Raw genomic sequence first — 19,702 nt, forward strand, 5'->3', positions numbered from 1 at the left:
GAAGAGTCATTGATTCTTGTCACCGAACATTAAGTCTGATTCATTTTCCAAAACACTTGTTCGGCCTTGTCATGTAATCTCTGTGCCCTTTGAACTACAGGGACTCATCCTCAAGGTCTGGTTTATGGATCAACACATTAGTCTTCTTTACAAAAATGACACTCTACTGGTAGAAGAAAAAGTGAGCACACCAGAGAATGACATGTATCATGACTCTGACATGATCTTTGACTACAACTAAGAAGTAGGTTTAATTCATGTCATCCATTAGCTAGAAACAGCCTTGCTTGGAGAGATACCTCGTCCACACAAATGTGTGTATTTGACAGGTTATTTGATAATTCACAACAGAATCAAAACAAGATGTGTTTAGGCCCTCCAACAGTCAACCAAAGATACATCATGAATATGAAAAAAAGGTATGTATGCACTCACTACAGTAAGTTGCTCTGGATAAGAGCATCAGCTAAATGACTACAATTACAAAATGCAAAAAAAGATGGGGAAAAAAGCCATTAATAGAAAATAAATAATGTAGAGGTTCTATATTGCCTCTATACTAGACACAAGATAAAATTTGCTTCCTAAGAGCAACCTCATCCACGTAAGTTTACAAGTTCATGTATTTGGCATCATTCATAACAAAATCATACAGATGTCTTCCCGCCCTCAAGCGATCAACCCAAGATTATGAGGTCACAAAGAACACAACAATAATCCACCGTGATTTCAAACATCAACACGTCAACAGAAGTGCCTGTGCGTATACTGAATATGATTTCACATATCCACATGTCGACAGAAGTGCCTGTGCGTATACTGAATATGATTTCAAACATCAACACGTCAACAGAAGTGCCTGTGCGTATACTGAATATGATTTCACATATCCACATGTCAACAGAAGTGCCTGTGCGTATACTGAATATGATTTCAAACATCAACACGTCAACAGAAGTGCCTGTGCGTATACTGAATATGATTTCACATATCCACATGTCGACAGAAGTGCCTGTGCGTATACTGAATATGATTTCAAACATCAACACGTCAACAGAAGTGCCTGTGCGTATACTGAATATGATTTCAAACATCAACACGTCAACAGAAGTGCCTGTGCGTATACTGAATATGATTTCAAACATCAACACGTCAACAGAAGTGCCTGTGCGTATACTGAATATGATTTCAAACATCAACACGTCAACAGAAGTGCCTGTGCGTATACTGAATATGATTTCAAACATCAACACGTCAACAGAAGTGCCTGTGAATAGATTGAATATGATTTCAAACATCAACACGTCAACAGAAGTGCCTGTGAATAGATTGAATATGATTTCAAACATCAACACGTCAACAGAAGTGCCTGTGAATATATTGAATATGATTTCAAACATCAACACGTCAACAGAAGTGCCTGTGAATAGATTGAATATGATTTCAAACATCAACACGTCAACAGAAGTGCCTGTGCGTATACTGAATATGATTTCAAACATCAACACGTCAACAGAAGTGCCTGTGCGTATACTGAATATGATTTCAAACATCAACATGTCGACAGAAGTGCCTGTGCGTATACTGAATATGATTTCACATATCCACATGTCGACAGAAGTGCCTGTGAATAGATTGAATATGATTTCAAACATCAACATGTCGACAGAAGTGCCTGTGAATAGATTGAATATGATTTCAAACATCAACATGTCGACAGAAGTGCCTGTGAATAAACTGAATATGATTTCAAACATCAACAGAAGTGCCTGAATATGATTTTGAACATCAGCATGTCGATAGAAATGCCTATGAATAGACTGAATATGATTTCAAACATCAACATGTCGACAGAAGTGAATATATTGTTGTGGCTCTGTGTGGGTTGGTAACACACTGCTGCTCATATAATAATAATTACAGCCCGGACAAAACAATTGCAGATGCCAGTAGAGAATGTTTTTCTATGAAATAGGTCTAAACCATTTTGAACAATGTATGCTTTTAAAACATGTGGTAGTGGCTGCTATGAGAAGGTTAAAAGGCTGTGTAGCTTACTGGGCACTCATGTCCAGTCCGTGCTATCTGGGATCCTTGGGACATCCCTACCCCATTTTTAAGTTCAAATGTAAAATGGTTAGGGTTAGGTAAGGGTTATGGTTAAGGTAAGGGTAGGGTTAAAGTTAGGGTTTAAGGTAGGGAATTTCCATGGATTCTGGGTAGCAGTGACTCTCACGTCCAGGAAGGCCCAAACCAGAGGTTTTAGAGGAGCTGTCCAAGGTCCAGGTAGGACTAGGGCTACCAGTGGTGCTGAAAGGATCTGTTCACAGTCTTATACTGTCAGGGATTAAAAAAGGGAAAGGTTATATCTTGTGGACTATGGCTTTCTGGCATCTTGTAATAATAATTACTGTGCAAGGAGAAAAGTTATATTCATTCTTTAAAACTGCACCTATGAAAGACAAAAAAATAGGGAGGAACAAACACAGATGCTAGTGGAAGCAACAAGCCAGGATTGGGCATACAGTATAACATATGATTAGAATTATATCATGGGAAAATAAATCACATTTATGTTTTCTCTCAGACATGGCTGCTAACTTTCCCCTGGGCCAAAAGCATCAAAATACAGTAATACTCAGTATAGTAAGAGATTTTACAACTCTGAACAGAAGAGATAGAAAAGCTCACCCTCTCTAGACAACACTACTGTCTTACAGCTTTCTATATCAAAGGCCTCTTCATGTCGAAATAATACACTACATAGTCCACTTAAATGCAACTTTCATTTAATTGGGAAATGTATTCCAACGAGCTTGTCATATTTTTACTGAGAAAATCTTGGCGCCCATTATACAGAGGAGATTTTGACTTTGAATCATTCATTGGCATGTATATATATCAAAGATAATCTCACTCAATATGAATAGCAGGCTCTTTGGCAGTTCACTTGATAACAAGATAGATGTCAGTTGAAAGCATAAATCTGTAATGCGTTTTGGTGTTAGATACAACCATCTCAAGCATTTTGCTATTAGTTCTCTACATGTACATCACAGACATGACACTAGCTTTTATTCCTGCATCTGCTTCTGAGGGCTGAAATGGACTGAGCTGACAGGCTTGAACAGGATTAGTAATGACAGTTATTCAGCTGCTTTAAGAGCTCCAAATCCTTTAATATCCTCAGAGTCTATATGATGATATTGTTGGCTATCTGTTATGTTTTTGTCTAAACCCTCCACAACAAAACTCCACGACAAACAACGTTTTTGCGGGGTGAAGAAAATCCGAATCCATTTAGTTGTACATGTCATCTGCATTATGTGTCACGACCTGATCTCTTTCACCTGTCTTTGTGCTTTCACCTGTCTCCACCAATGTTGCCAACAAATTTTCAGGGTAAGTTAATAGAGGCATGCTGATTTGTTGCTAAAAGTTGCTAAATGACTTTGTGATGTCATTGCGTGATAACGTAAAACTGTGTCATTACGTTGAATTCACAATAACGTTACTCAAATTGACTGGCCATCTCGGCAAAAAAAAGGATTTGACATTTGTTCAGGTACAGACTCCCACTCTTTTCTGTACTTCTGGCTGTACAATTTTGATTGAAACATGTTGATTGATGTTGTAAGTTCTGTTCAAGAACAAACATTTGTGACCAACTACACTGCTCAAAACAATAAAGGGAACACTTAAACAACACAATGTAACTCCAAGTCAATCACACTTCTGTGAAATCAAACTGTCCACTTAGGAAGCAACACTGATTGACAATACAATTCACATGCTGTTGTGCAAATGGAATAGACAACAGGTGGAAATTATAGGGAATTAGCAAGACGCCCCCAATAAAGGAGTGGTTCTGCAGGTGGTGACCACAGACCACTTCTCAGTTCCTATGCTTCCTGGCTGATGTTTTGGTCACTTTTGAATGCTGGCGGTGCTATCACTCTAGTGGTAGCATGAGACGGAGTCTACAACCCACACAAGTGGCTCAGGTAGTGCAGCTCATCCAGGATGGCACATCAATGCGAGCTGAGGCAAGAAGGTGTGCTGTGTCTGTCAGCGTAGTGTCCAAAGCATGGAGGCGCTACCAGGAGACAGGCCAGTACATCAGGAGACGTGGAGGAGGCCGTAGGAGGGCAACAACCCAGCAGCAGGACCGCTACCTCTGCATTTGTGCAAGGAGGAGCAGGAGGAGCACTGCCAGAGCCCTGCAAAATGACCTCAAGCAGGCCACAAATGTGCATGTGTCTGCTCAAATGGTCAGAAACAGACTCCATGAGGGTGGTATGAGGGTCCGACATGCTTACAGCCCAACACCGTGCAGGACGTTTGGCATTTGCCAGAGAACACCAAGATTGGCAAATTCGCCACTGACGCCCTGTGCTCTTCACAGATGAAAGCAGGTTCACACTGAGCACATGTGACAGACGTGACAGTCTGGAGACGCCGTGGAGAACGTTCTGCTGCCTGCAACATCCTCCAGCATGACCGGTTTGGCGGAGGGTCAGTCATGGTGTGGGGTGGCATGTCTTTGGGGGACCGCACAGCCCTCCATGTGCTCGCCAGAGGTAGCCTGACTGCCATTGGGTACCGAGATGAGATCCTCAGACCCCTTGTGAGACCATATGCTGGTGCGGTTGGCCCTGGGTTCCTCCTAATGCAAGACAATGCTAGACCTCATGTGGCTGGAGTGTGTCAGTAGTTCCTGCAAGAAGAAGGCATTGATGCTATAGACTGGCCCGCCCGTTCCTCAGACCTGAATCCAATTGAGCACATCTGGAACATCATGCCTCACTCCATCCAGACCTCCATGGGTTGATACATTTGATTTCCATTGATAATTTTTGTGTGAATTTGTTGTCAGCACATTCAACTATGTAAAGAAAAAAGTATTTAATGAGAATATTTCATTCATTCAGATCTAGGATGTGTTATTTTAGTGTTCTCTTAATTTTTTTGAGCAGTGTATATTCATTGGGTTTGTCAGAGGAAAGGAAAGCCCTAAAAATTGTCAAAGACCCCAGCCACCCTGGTCATAGACTGTTCTCTCTGCTACCCCACAGCAAGAGGTATCGGAGCGCCAAGTCTAGGTCCAAAAGGCTTTTAAACAGATTCTACCCACAAAATCAAATAAAATCAAATCAAATGTATTTATATAGCCCTTCGTACATCAGCTGATATCTCAAAGTGCTGTACAGAAACCCAGCCGAAAACCCCAAACAGCAAGCAATGCAGATGTAGAAGCACGGTGGCTAGGAAAAACTCCCTAGAAAGGCCAAAACCTAGGAAGAAACCTAGAGAGGAACCAGGCTATGTGGGGTGGCCAGTCCTCTTCTGGGTGTGCCGGGTGGAGATTATAACAGAACATGGCCAAGATGTTCAAATGTTCATAAATGACCAGCATGGTCGAATATTAACAAGGCAGAACAGTTGAAACTGGAGCAGCATATAATCCTGCTGTACAGTCATAGAATCCTGCTGTACAGTCATGGAATCCCGCTGTACAGTCATAGAAAACAGCTGATTTCCTACTACAGCAAACAGCATTGTCATGATGTTGGCCTGGGGGTAGTTTTATGACAGTCATAAATACCTCTTCCTCCATTTTTCCTCTCTCTACCCTACTGATGTGAAATTTGAAAACCCCTTGGTTAACATAGAGATTCTGGGAACATCAGAAGGTGGGGGGAAATGAACTATATTCTGGTAATCCGACCAATTGAACATATGCGGTGGTACAGAATATGATGTCAGTTCGGTGTCATCTGAGACATTCTCATCAACGATAAGATGACATAAACTCTACAGTGGAAAGTCTACACATCAGAGGTATCAGATTCACATGGAATTGTTGTTCAATTTAAATGTTTGAATATAAAATTATTGGTGAAGAGATGAAATGTAATTTTAGATTACAAATGAGAGATTTGGGTTTTCATAAGGTTAGGGCTCTGCTCAATCAGTGGCCCGCCCCTGTGAAGAGACATGGGTTATAAAACTTTTCAGACACAACCTTCTCGCTCCACTATATAAAGCCTTGACAACAATGTAATATCTGTTCCAAGGATGTGAGGACGACGGTCCGATGTCAGAATGGTTCAGATAATAATTACAGAACGAGGCCAACATCAGCGTGAGCTTTGGTTGCGAATGGTATGAACTCTTATTCACTACAGAAGTGATACCTCCTAGCCGTTGAGTTAGCAACAGCAGCTGCAAACGAGGGTTAGGAAGGAACAGACAGAGTATGCCGTCTATCACACAACAATGTTACTACAACGTATCCAATTGACCACCAGAGACATTCTTCAAAGGACTCGGTTTGGCCACACGGCCTTCCATCTACCACCAACCAACCGAAGCGCAGCTCAGAGTAAATATTTATTGCATATTTTCCTTTTCCAAATGGGCTGTAATTTAGAATGTATAAAATACTGTATTTACGATAGCACAGCTTCTTCCTTTGGTCCTCAGTCTTCCCACTCTTTCACTCAAACCCAGCACTTTTCTTTTTTGTAACCAGCTGTCATATCTGTTCCGTCAGCTAGGGACGTTTTCCTTTATGACGTAACTTGTAATCAAGGTATGATTAATTCTGTGTATATGTAATTCTGTGTGATTAGTTAGGTATTTAGTAAACAAATAATGAAACCCAATTTTGTATTGCTGATTCAACTTGTTAGCCAGGGTTCGTGAAAATAACCAAGAATTTACAACTTTCCGATGAGACTGAATTAAGGTGACGATTAATATTGACCGGTATTGATGTAAAATATTACTAGGTCTTTAAGAGTTTATTCGGAAGAATAAAATTAAAATTAAATTACATAATATTATTTTGTGGTGCTCCGACTCTCTAGTTAATACATTTACATAATTAGCTCAATCAGGTAATATTCATTACGGAGAAAGGATTTTATAGAATAGCATGTCTTATCACTTAATCCGGCATAGCCAAAGACACGACATCATGCAACAGAGAAAGGGAAAGCATCTCTCCAGCATAACCTGTGGTTGATGACCAGATTGGCAGATTGACATGACACATAATTATGTGTAGAAATGGCAAGTGGCAAGCATGAGTGAATGTTCATATTTGACATATTCGGTTATATTATAAGGTGTGGCTGGCAGGTTTAGAGGCTGAGTTGTGAACCACATGGTGACATCACAAATGGCACCCTTCCCTATGGTCCCTGGTCAAAAGTACTGCCCTATGTAGGGAATAGGCTGCCATTTGAGACAATTTTTTCATTTAAGGTTTCATTAAACTGTCACGTGCTAACTTGAGATTTTCTTAATCCGCACATCATATTACTTTTTTACAATTAGCATTGTTTACAATATAGATGTTATCCTTATATTTTTTTAAACATCTTCATAGAAAAAGGATCATAAATAAAATTGGAACGCTCTTTATAAAACTTAGTCTGAATAATCAATATAAAAAGTATGACTTTCAGTTTGTCAAAACCTCAGTGTCTTACTCCAGTGGATAGAAAATACAACAATGAAGCCTTGTCACAACACAAGTATTGTCAAGCCATTACTTGATACAATGGAGTTGACCTTCATTCACTGCCAAGAGATAATATCATATCCAATCAATATTCAGGAAGGATCAACGTGAGTGACATCTCTTCTTCTTAGTTTCTATTTCTTTCCAGAGGAAGGACAGACAAGTTATTTGATACTAAAACGTAATTGCAAGGGTATTTGCTTTGATAATCTCATATTGAAATTCTAATGGCTTGCCAGGGACAGACCTCTGTTACAGCATCATTGCAACAAACATTAGTTAACTGTGTGTTGATCTAAAACCTGTTTATGTTATCTTCATCTTCACAGTCACAAGTGGATATTCCCACAATCTATCTGATTTATTTAAGTTGGGTTTGTACTTTTCTGCGTCAATAAAAAGTTTTCTCCTCAGCTTTGACAACCTTGTACTATCTTTGAATATCTAGCGGTAAATCTGTGGTAACTGGTACATTGCAAGCTATGTCATAATCGCTTGATAAAACAATTATCCTCCCTAAATACATTGAGAATCGACGTCGGGCCTCCTGGGTGGCGCAGTGGTTAAGGGCGCTGTACTGCAGCGCCAGCTGTGCTACCAGAGACTCTGGGTTCGTGCCCAGTCTCCGTCGTAACCGGCCACGACTGGGAGGTCTGTGGCATAGCGTCGTTAGGGAGGGCCTGGCCGGTAGGGATATCCTTGTCTCATTGTGCACCAGTGACTCCTGTGGCAGGCCGGGTGCAGTGCAAGCTAACTAAGGTTGCCAGGTGCACAGTGTTTCCTCCGACACATTGGTGCAGCTGGATTCCGGGTTGGATGCGTGCTGTGTTAAGAAGCAGTGCGGCTTGGTTGGGTTGTGTATCGGAGGACACATCACTTTCGACTTTCGTCTCTCCCGAGCCCGTACGGGAGTTGTAGCGATGAGACAAGATTGTAGCTACTAACAATTGGATACCATGAAATGGGGGTGAAGAAAAAAAAAGAGAATCTATGTTGTGTAAATCTTTGTTCCATACTTTTTCTCAGAGTTGTAATCACTTATAGAAAGGTCTCGATAGAGCTCTTCCTCATTTAGGACCAAAATGGAAAACATTTATACATTTTCAGTGGTTGAGAGAGAGAATCCCTTTCAGTACGGGGATTATAATTGTATTCATAGCTGTCAGTGAATGTCACACTCAACCAGGCTCTGCTGGCATAGCTAGGGTATCTTTGCAACACTTTTGTGGGGGGGACAAAAAACATCTGGCATTTTCTGGCATACGGTACCATGCAGGTACTGACACTGTTGTGGAAACTCTACTACTGTACATGGAGTACAGGACTGATGTATGGTTGGTTGTCAACACTAAGAAAAATACTGTAACTACTTCCCTGGACAACAAACTGTACTGTATGTGCCTGTAGGGAAACAAATACTGTAGGAATACCAGTTCAAAGTGAAGCTATGTTTGTATCAAACAGGTGTCCACTGTGATTAAGTTAAGCCTTGAAGACTGGATGATTTTACAAAGTGCTTTTCAGTATCTGAAAGGGCGACAAATTGTCCTCAACTTCCATTCTAGTTTCACACACTGGCTGCCTTTCCACAATGATGTTCAAAGTCAGCCTCCATCCTTGTTGGTGATTATCTTGTGCTTGATCTTGAAATATTCCCTTGCAGCTCTTGTTTTCAAAGGACCGCTGTCATGGGCTGACTCTGTTTTAAGTTTGTTTGTCTTCGTTTCTTTGTAACATTGATGATCAAGACTGCGGATACAAAATACTTTAGTGAGTCTAGCCAGGACAAGCAATGCATTTGTTTAAGGAGGTACTGTGTGGACAGATGCCAGAGCACATATGAGAACTAAAATCATTGTATGTGGCCAAGATGTAATGAAAATAGTTTTTGATTTTTTACTAGAGATAGAAATGGTCAAATACATAACTTCATGCTGCTGTGTACTGTTATACAGTGCATTCGGAAGGTATTCAGGCCACTACAGCCTTATTCTAAAATTGATACAAATATGCCCCAAACAGGGTTTTAGAAATGTTTGCAAATGTATTAAAAATAAAAAACAGAAATACCTTATTTACTTAAGTATTCAGACCCATTGTTTTGAGACTCAAAACTGAGCTCAGGTGCATCGTGTTTCCATTGATCATCCTTGAGATGTTTCTACAACTTGATTGAAGTCCACAGTTGACAATGCATGTCAGAGTACAAACCAAGCCATGAGGTCAAAGGAATTGTCCGTAGAGCTCTGAGACAGGATTGTGTCTTTGCACAGATCTGGGGAAGGGTACCAAAAAATACGTGCAGCATTGAAGGTCAAAAAGCACACAGTGGCCTCAATCATTCTTAAATGGAAGAAGTTAGTATACACCAAGACCCTTCCTAGAGCTGGCAGCCGGGCCAAACTGAGCAATCGGGAGAGAAGGGAGGTGACCAAGAACCCGATGGTCACTCTAACAGAGCTCCAGAGTTTCTCTGTGGAGATGGGAGAACCTTCCGGAAGGACAGCCATCTCTGCAGCACTCCACCAATTAGTCCTTTATGGTACAGTGGCCAGACAGAGGCCACTACTCAGTAAAAGGCACATGACAGCCCACTTGGAGTTTGCCAAAAGGGACCTAAAGGACTCTCAGACCATAAGACCTGTGAGACCTGTGGTAGGGTGTGGTAGGGTGTGGTGTGGTATGGTATGGTGTGGTATGGTGTGGTATGGTGTGGTATGGTGTTGTATGGTGTGGTGTTGTGTGGTGTATGGTATGTTGTATGGTGTGGTGTGTGCTATGTTGTGGTGTGGTATGTTATGGTGTGGTATGGTGTGGTATGGTATGGTGTGGTATGTTATGGTGTGGTGTGGTCTGTTATGGTGTGGTATGTTATGGTGTGGTATGTTATGGTGTGGTGTGGTATGTTATGGTGTGGTATGTTATGGTGTGGTGTGGTATGTTATGGTGTGGTATGTTATGTTGTGGTATGGTATGGTGTGGTATGTTATGGTGTGGTATGGTGTGGTATGTTATGGTGTGCTGTGGTGTGGTATGTTATGGTGTGGTATGTTATGGTGTGGTATGGTGTGGTATGTTATGGTGTGGTGTGGTATGTTATGGTGTGGTATGTTATGGTGTGGTATGGCGTGGTGTGGTATGGTGTGGTATGTTATGGTGTGGTGTGGTATGTTATGTGTGGTATGTTATGGTGTGGTATGTTGTGGTGTGGTATGTTATGGTGTGGTATGTTATGGTGTGGTATGGTGTGGTATGTTATGGTGTGGTGTGGTATGTTATGGTGTGGTATGTTATGGTGTGGTATGTTGTGGTGTGGTATGTTATGGTGTGGTGTGGTATGTTATGGTGTGGTATGTTATGGTGTGGTATGGTGTGGTATGTTATGGTGTGGTATGTTATGGTGTGGTGTGGTATGTTATGGTGTGGTATGTTATGGTGTGGTATGGTGTGGTATGTTATGGTGTGGTATGGTATGGTGTGGTATGTTATGGTGTGGTGTGGTATGTTATGGTGTGGTATGTTATGGTGTGGTATGTTATGGTGTGGTATGTTATGGTGTGGTATGTTATGGTGTGGTATGTTATGGTGTGGTGTGTTATGGTGTGGTATGGTATGGTGTGGTATGTTATGGTGTGGTATGTTATGGTTTGGTATGGTGTGGTATGGTGTGGTATAGTCTGTTATGGTGTGGTATGTTATGGTGTGGTATGTTATGGTGTGGTGTGGTATGGTGTGGTGTGGTATGTTATGTTGTGGTATGTTATGTTGTGGTATGTTATGGTGTAGTATGTTATGGTGTGCTGTGGTGTGGTATGTTATGGTGTGGTATGTTATGGTGTGGTATGGTGTGGTATGTTATGGTGTGGTGTGGTATGTTATGGTGTGGTATGGTGTGGTATGTTATGGTGTGGTATGTTATGGTGTGGTATGTTATGGTGTGGTATGTTGTGGTGTGGTATGTTATGGTGTGGTGTGGTATGTTGTGGTGTGGTATGTTATGGTGTGGTATGTTGTGGTATGTTATGTTGTGGTATGTTATGGTGTGGTGTGGTATGTTATTGTGTGGTATGTTATGGTGTGGTATGGTGTGGTATGTTATGGTATGGTGTGGTATGTTATGTTGTGGTATGTTATGGTGAGGTATGTTATGGTGTGGTATGTTATGTTGTGGTATGTTATGGTGTGGTGTGTTATGGTGTGGTATGGTGTGGTGTGGTATGTTATGGTGTGGTATGTTATGGTGTGGTATGTTGTGGTGTGGTATGTTCTGGTGTGGTGTTGTGGTGTGGTATGTTATGGTGTGGTATGTTATGTTGTGGTATGTTATGGTGTGGTGTGCTGTGGTGTGGTATGTTATGGTGTGGTGTGGTATGTTATGGTGTGGTATGTTATGGTGTGGTATGTTTTGGTGTGGTATGGTGTGGTATGGTGTGGTGGTATGGTATGTTATGGTGTGGTGTGTAATGGTGGTGTGGTGTGGTATGGTGTGTTGTGGTATGGTGTGGTGGTATGTTATGGTGTGGTATGTTATAGTGTGGTATGTTATGGTGTGGTATGTTATGGTGTGGTATGTTGTGGTATGTTATGGTGTGGTATGTTATAGTGTGGTATGGTGTGGTATGGTATAGTGTGGTATGGTGTGGTATATTGTGGTGTGGTATGGTGTGGTATGTTATGGTGTGGTATGGTGTGGTATGGTGGTGTGGTATGGTGTGGTATGTTATGGTGTGGTGTAGTATGGTGTGGTATGTTATAGTGTGGTATGTTATGGTGTGGTATGTTGTGGTATAGTATGGTGTGGTATGTTATGGTGTGGTGTGGTGGTGTGGTGTGGTATGGTGTGTTGTGGTATGGTATGGTGTGGTATAGTGTGGTATGCTATGGTGTGGTATGGTGTGGTGTGTTATGGTGTGGTGGTGTGGTATGGTGTGTTGTGGTATGGTGTGGTGGTGTGGTATGTTATGGTGTGGTATGGTGTGGTATGTTATAGTGTGGTATGTTATGGTGTGGTGTGTGGTATGTTGTGGTGTGGTATGTTATAGTGTGGTATAGTGTGGTATGGTGTGGTATATTATGGTATGGTGTGGTATGTTATGGTGTGGTATGTTATAGTGTGGTATGGTGTGGTATGTTATGGTGTGGTGTGGTATGTTATGGTGTGGTATGTTATGGTGTGGTGTGGTATGGTGTGGTATGTTGTGGTGTAGTATGGTGTGGTATGTTATAGTGTGGTATGTTATAGTGTGGTATGTTATGGTGTGGTATGTTGTGGTGTGGTATGGTGTGGTATGTTATAGTGTGGTATGGTGTGGTATGTTATGGTGTGGTATGTTATAGTGTGGTATGGTGTGGTATGTTGTGGTGTGGTATGTTATGATGTGGTGTGGTGTGGTATGTTATGGTGTGGTGTGGTGTGGTGTGGTATGTTGTGGTATGTTATGGTGTGGTGTGGTATGGTGTGGTATGTTTTGGTGTGGTATGGTGTGGTATGGTGTGGTGATATGGTATGTTATGGTGTGGTGTGTTATGGTGTGGTTATGGTGTGGTATGTTATGGTGTGGTGTGTTATGGTGTGGTATGTTGTGGTATAGTATGGTGTGGTATGTAATGTTGTGGTGTGGTGTGTTATGGTGTGGTGGTGTGGTATGTTATGGTGTGGTATGTTATAGTGTGGTATGTTATGGTGTGGTATGTTATGGTGTGGTATGTTGTGGTATGTTATGGTGTGGTATGTTATAGTGTGGTATGGTGTGGTATGGTATAGTGTGGTATGTTATAGTGTGGTATGTTATGGTGTGGTATGTTGTGGTGTGGTATGTTATGTGTGGTATGTTATGGTGTGGTATGTTGTGGTGTGGTATGTTATGGTGTGGTGTGGTATGTTATGGTATGGTGTGGTATGGTGTGGTATGTTATGGTGTGGTATGTTATGGTGTGGTATGGTGTGGTATGTTATGTTGTGTTATGTTGTGGTATGTTATGGTGTGGTATGTTATGGTGTGGTATGTTATGGTGTGGTATGTTATGGTGTGGTATGTTATGTTGTGGTATGTTATGGTGTGGTATGTTATGGTGTGGTATGGTGTGGTGTGGTATGTTATGGTGTGGTATGTTATGGTGTGGTATGTTGTGGTGTGGTATGTTCTGGTGTGGTGTTGTATGTTGTGGTGTGGTATGTTATGGTGTGGTGTGGTATGTTATGTTGTGGTATGTTATGGTGTGGTATGTTATGGTGTGGTGTGGTATGTTGTGGTATGTTATGGTGTGGTATGTTTTGGTGTGGTATGGTGTGGTATGGTGTGGTGGTATGGTATGTTATGGTGTGGTATGTTATGGTGTGTTGTGTTATGGTGTGGTATAGTATGGTGTGGTATGTTATGGTGTGGTGTGGTGTGTTATGGTGTGGTGGTGTGGTATGGTGTGTTGTGGTATGGTATGGTGTGGTATAGTATGGAGTGGTATGCTATGGTGTGGTATGGTGTGGTGTGTTATGGTGTGGTGGTGTGGTATGGTGTGTTGTGGTATGGTGTGGTGGTGTGGTATGTTATGGTGTGGTATGGTGTGGTATGTTATAGTGTGGTATGTTATAGTGTGGTATGTTATGGTGTGGTATGTTGTGGTGTGGTATGTTATAGTGTGGTATGGTGTGGTATGGTATAGTGTGGTATGGTGTGGTATATTATGGTATGGTGTGGTATGTTATGGTGTGGTATGTTATAGTGTGGTATGGTGTGGTATGGTGGTGTGGTATGGTGTGGTATGTTGTGGTGTAGTATGGTGTGGTATGTTATAGTGTGGTATGTTATAGTGTGGTATGTTATGGTGTGGTATGTTGTGGTGTGGTTTGGTGTGGTATGTTATAGTGTGGTATGGTGTGGTATGTTATGGTGTGGTATGTTATAGTGTGGTATGGTGTGGTATGTTGTGGTGTGGTATGTTATGATGTGGTGTGGTATGTTATGGTGTGGTGTGGTATGGTGTGGTATGTTTTGGTGTGGTATGGTGTGGTATGGTGTGGTGGTATGGTATGTTATGGTGTGGTATGTTATGGTGTGGTGTGTTATGGTGTGGTGGTGTGGTGTGGTATGGTGTGTTGTGGTATGGTGTGGTGGTGTGGTATGTTATGGTGTGGTATGTTATAGTGTGGTATGTTATGGTGTGGTATGTTATGGTGTGGTATGTTGTGGTATGTTATGGTGTGGTATGTTATAGTGTGGTATGGTGTGGTATGGTATAGTGTGGTATGGTGTGGTATGGTGTGGTATGTTATGGTGTGGTGTAGTATGGTGTGGTATGTTATAGTGTGGTATGTTATAGTGTGGTATGGTATAGTGTGGTATGTTGTGGTATGTTATGGTGTGGTATGTTATAGTGTGGTATGGTGTGGTATAGTATGGTGTGGTATGCTATGGTGTGGTATGGTGTGGTGTGTTATGGTGTGGTGGTGTGGTATGGTGTGTTGTGGTATGGTGTGGTGGTGTGGTATGTTATGGTGTGGTATGGTGTGGTATGTTATAGTGTGGTATGTTATGGTGTGGTATGTTATGGTGTGGTATGTTGTGGTGTGGTATGTTATAGTGTGGTATGGTGTGGTATGGTATAGTGTGGTATGGTGTGGTATATTATGGTATGGTGTGGTATGTTATGGTGTGGTGTGGTATGTTATGGTGTGGTATGTTATGGTGTGGTGTGGTATGGTGTGGTATGTTGTGGTGTAGTATGGTGTGGTATGTTATAGTGTGGTATGTTATAGTGTGGTATGTTATGGTGTGGTATGTTGTGGTGTGGTATGTTATAGTGTGGTATGGTGTGGTATGGTGTGGTATATTATGGTATGGTGTGGTATGTTATGGTGTGGTATGTTATAGTGTGGTATGGTGTGGTATGGTGGTGTGGTATGGTGTGGTATGTTGTGGTGTAGTATGGTGTGGTATGTTATAGTGTGGTATGTTATAGTGTGGTATGTTATGGTGTGGTATGTTATAGTGTGGTATGGTGTGGTATGTTGTGGTGTGGTATGTTATGATGTGGTGTGGTGTGGTATGTTATGGTGTGGTGTGGTGTGGTGTGGTGTGGTATGTTTTGGTGTGGTATGGTGTGGTATGGTTTGGTGGTATGGTATGTTATGGTGTGGTATGTTATGGTGTGGTGTGTTATGGTGTGGTATGTTGTGGTATAGTATGGTGTGGTATGTTATGGTGTGGTGTGGTGGTGTGGTGTGGTATGGTGTGTTGTGGTATGGTGTGGTGGTGTGGTATGTTATAGTGTGGTATGTTATGGTGTGGTATGTTATGGTGTGGTATGTTGTGGTATGTTATGGTGTGGTATGTTATAGTGTGGTATGGTGTGGTATGGTATAGTGTGGTATGGTGTGGTATATTATGGTGTGGTGTGGTATGTTATGGTGTGGTATGGTGTGGTATGGTGGTGTGGTATGGTGTGGTATGTTATGGTGTGGTGTAGTATGGTGTGGTATGTTATAGTGTGGTATGTTATAGTGTGGTATGTTATGGTGTGGTATGTTGTGGTATAGTATGGTGTGGTATGTTATGGTGTGGTGTGGTGGTGTGGTGTGGTATGGTATGGTGTGTTGTGGTATGGTATGGTGTGGTATAGTATGGTGTGGTATGCTATGGTGTGGTATGGTGTGGTGTGTTATGGTGTGGTATGTTATAGTGTGGTATGTTATAGTGTGGTATGTTATGGTGTGTTATGATGGTCCTTCTGTAGCTCAGTTGGTAGAGCATGGCGCTTGTAACGCCAGGGTAGTGGGTTCGATTCCCGGGAACACCCATATGTAGAATGTATGCACACATGACTGTAAGTCGCTTTGAATAAAAGCGTCTGCTAAATGGCATATATTATTATTATATTATAAGAAACAAGATCATCTGGTCTAATGAAACCAAGATTGAACTACTTGGCCTGAATGCCAAGCTTCATGTCTGGAGGAAACCTGGCGCCATCCCTACGGTGAAGCATGGTGGTGGCAGCATCATGCTGTGGGGATGTTTTTCAGCGGCAAGGACTGGGAGACTAGTCAGGATCAAGCGTGTCACACCCTGATCTGTTTCACCTGTCTTTGTGCTTGTCTCCACCCCCATCCAGGTTTCGTCCATCTTCCTCATTATCCCCAGTATATTTATACCTGTGTTCTCTGTTTGTCTGTTGCCAGTTCGTTTTGTTTTGTGAAGCCTACCAGTATTTTTCGCTGTGCTCCTTTCTGTCTCTAGACGGTACAGAACGACAAGCAAGCTCAGGGTCAGGCCAGGCAGAATGGTCAAAAACTGTGAAAGCTAGAAAACAGGAACTGGAGAGAGGAGGACGCGGCGTTGGATCACTTTGAGTTCACCTGTTGCTTCTGGGCCGTCTTCAACCATCCACCCGAAGGTAGAGCGGCGGGGGAAAGGCTCTTCCATTTGAGGCAGGGGACGAGGAGCGCCCACGAATTCGCTCTGGAATTCCGGACATTGGCCGCCGGAGCAGGCTGGAACAACAGGGCCCTCATCGACCACTATCGATGCAGCCTACGAGAGGACGTCCAACGTGAGCTGGCCTGCAAAGATGCCACCATCTCCTTTGACCAACTGGTGAATTTGTCCATCCAGTTGGATAACCTGTTGGTCACCGGCGGAGCTCCAGAGGGGGCTCTGTCGGTACCATCTTACAGCACCCTCCATGGAGTTAGGAGGGGCTGCTCATAGGGAGACTGGAGGAGGAGCCATCACAGGCACGGCACTCTGGCGTCACCCCAGGTGAGTTCGCACCACACTCATCCTCTGTTGATCAACTGTTTCTGCCTGTTTGTTTCCCTGAGTTTTCTCCACATTCCCAGCATAAGGAGCTCGTCGATTCCGGGCTAATCAGGGAGGCCACCATCTCCTTGGCCATGGTTATGCAGGGGGATCATGAGGAGAAAATCAGCCTCTTCCTCATTGACTCTCCTGCATTTCCTGTGGTACTAGGCCTTCCCTGGTTGGCTCTGTGTATCCCGTCGCAAGCGAAGACAGTGGCTATGGATACATATGTCTCTGAACACTGCGTCAGGGGTACATTTTGCCCTCTACTTCACCCGCCTCCTCGAGTTTCTATTTTGTGAAGAACAAGGATGGAGGTTTATGCCCATGCATTGACTATAGAGGTCTCAATCAAATCACGGTGATGTACAGTTACCCGCTACCTCTTATCCCCATGGCGATTGAGTCAATGCATGGGGCGCGCTTCTACACGAAACTGGATCTCAGGAGTGCGTATAACCTGGTGGTATCCGGGAGGGAGACAAGTGGAAGACAGCGTTTAGTACCACCACAGGGCATTATGAGTACCTCGTCATGCGGTACGGGTTGATGAATGCTTCATCAGTTTTCCAATCCTTTGTAGACAAGATATTCAAGGACCTGCTCGGGCAGGGTGTAGTGGGGTATATCGATGACATTCTGATATACTCCGCTACATGCACCGAGCATGTGTCCTTGGTGCGCAAGGTACTTGGACGACTGTTGTAGCATGACCTGTATGTCAAGGCTGAGAAGTGCCTGTTCTTTCAGCAGGCCGTCTCCTTCCTAGGGAATCGCATTTCCACATCAAGGGTAGAGATGGAGAGTGACCGCATTGCAGCCGTGCGTAATTGGCCGACTCCCACCACTATAAATGAAGTGCAACACTTTTTAGGGTTTGCCAATTACGACCGAAGATTCGCCGAAACTCCGGCCCTGTGCTTTCTTCTCGAAGAAGCTCAGCTCAGCAGAGCGTAACTATGATGTGGGGGACCGGGTGTTGTTGGCTGTGGTTAAAGCGTTGAAGGAGTGGAGACATTGGCTTGAGGGGGCTAAACACCCTTTCCTCATCTGGACTGACCACTGCAACCTGGAGTACATCCGGGCAGCGAGGAGAATGAATCCTCGTCAGGGAATGTGGGCCATGTTCTTTACCCGTTTTGTGTTTACCCTATCCTACAGACAGTTCCCAGAATAAGAAGGCAGACGCACTGTCCAGGCCTACCTTGGCAAAGGACGTGAGGGTTTATGTTTCCTCCTGCTCGGTTTGTGCCCAGTGTAAGGCTCCGAGACACCTGCCCACCTGCCCTCGGTCACATCTGTCAGTGGATTTCCTAACAGATCTTTCTCTTTCACAGGGAAACACTACGATCCTGGTCGTTGTGGATCGCCCTGTCGTCTCCTCCCTCTTCTGCCCGGTCATCCTACGGCCCTACGGACTGCGGAAGCCCTGTTTACTCACGTCCTCCGGCACTACGGGGTGCCTGAGGATATAGTGTCGGATCGGGGTCCCCAGTTTATGTCAAGAGTTTGGACGACATTCATGGAACGTCTGGAGGTCTCGATCATCCTCATCTCAGGTTTTCACCAGAGAGTAACAGGCAGGTAGAAAGAGTCAACCAGGATGTGGGCAGGTTTCTGCGGTCCTATTGCCAGGACCGGCCCGTGGTGTGGGCGGCATTCGTGCCCTGGGCCGAGATGGCACAGAACTCGCTTCACCACTCCTCCACTAACCTCTCCCCCTTTCAGTGCGTATTGGGGTACCAGCCGGTTCTGGCGCCATGTCATCAGGGTCAAACCGAAGCTCCTGCGTGGACGACTGGTTCCGGCCAGAAAACCAGCGCGGACCATCACTGCCGTGAGACCCAGGTGTTCGCACCGGGGGACCGGGTCTGGTTCTCGACTCGTAACCTGCCCCTCCGCCTGGGCTGCCGGAAGCTGGGTCCGCAGTTTGTGGGGCCCTTTAAAGTCCCGAGGAGGGTGAACGAGGTATGTCAGCTTCCCTCTGATTATCGTATTAACCCCTCGTTCCATGTGTCTCTCCTCAGGCCTGCACCTGACTTCACCTCCCATACACACCTTTGACATCCATGCCTTTTGTAGCCTTTCTCCCTGAGTGCTCCTTTCTCCCTGAGACACTAATAGCTTACAGACGGTAGGCAATTAAGGTCACAGTTATGAAAACTTAGGACACTAAAGAGGCCTGTCTACTGACTGAAAAACACCAAAAGAAAGATGCCCAGGGTCCCTGCTCATCTGCGTGAACATGCCTTAGGCATGCTGCAAGGAGGCATGAGGACTGCAGATGTGGCCAGGGTAATAAATTGCAATGTCTGTACTGTGAGATGCATAAGACAGTGCTACAGGGAGACAGGACGGACAGCTGATCAGTGGC

Source organism: Oncorhynchus keta, chromosome 25 (assembly GCF_023373465.1).
Source record: "Oncorhynchus keta strain PuntledgeMale-10-30-2019 chromosome 25, Oket_V2, whole genome shotgun sequence".
NCBI classification, from domain to species: domain Eukaryota; kingdom Metazoa; phylum Chordata; class Actinopteri; order Salmoniformes; family Salmonidae; genus Oncorhynchus; species Oncorhynchus keta.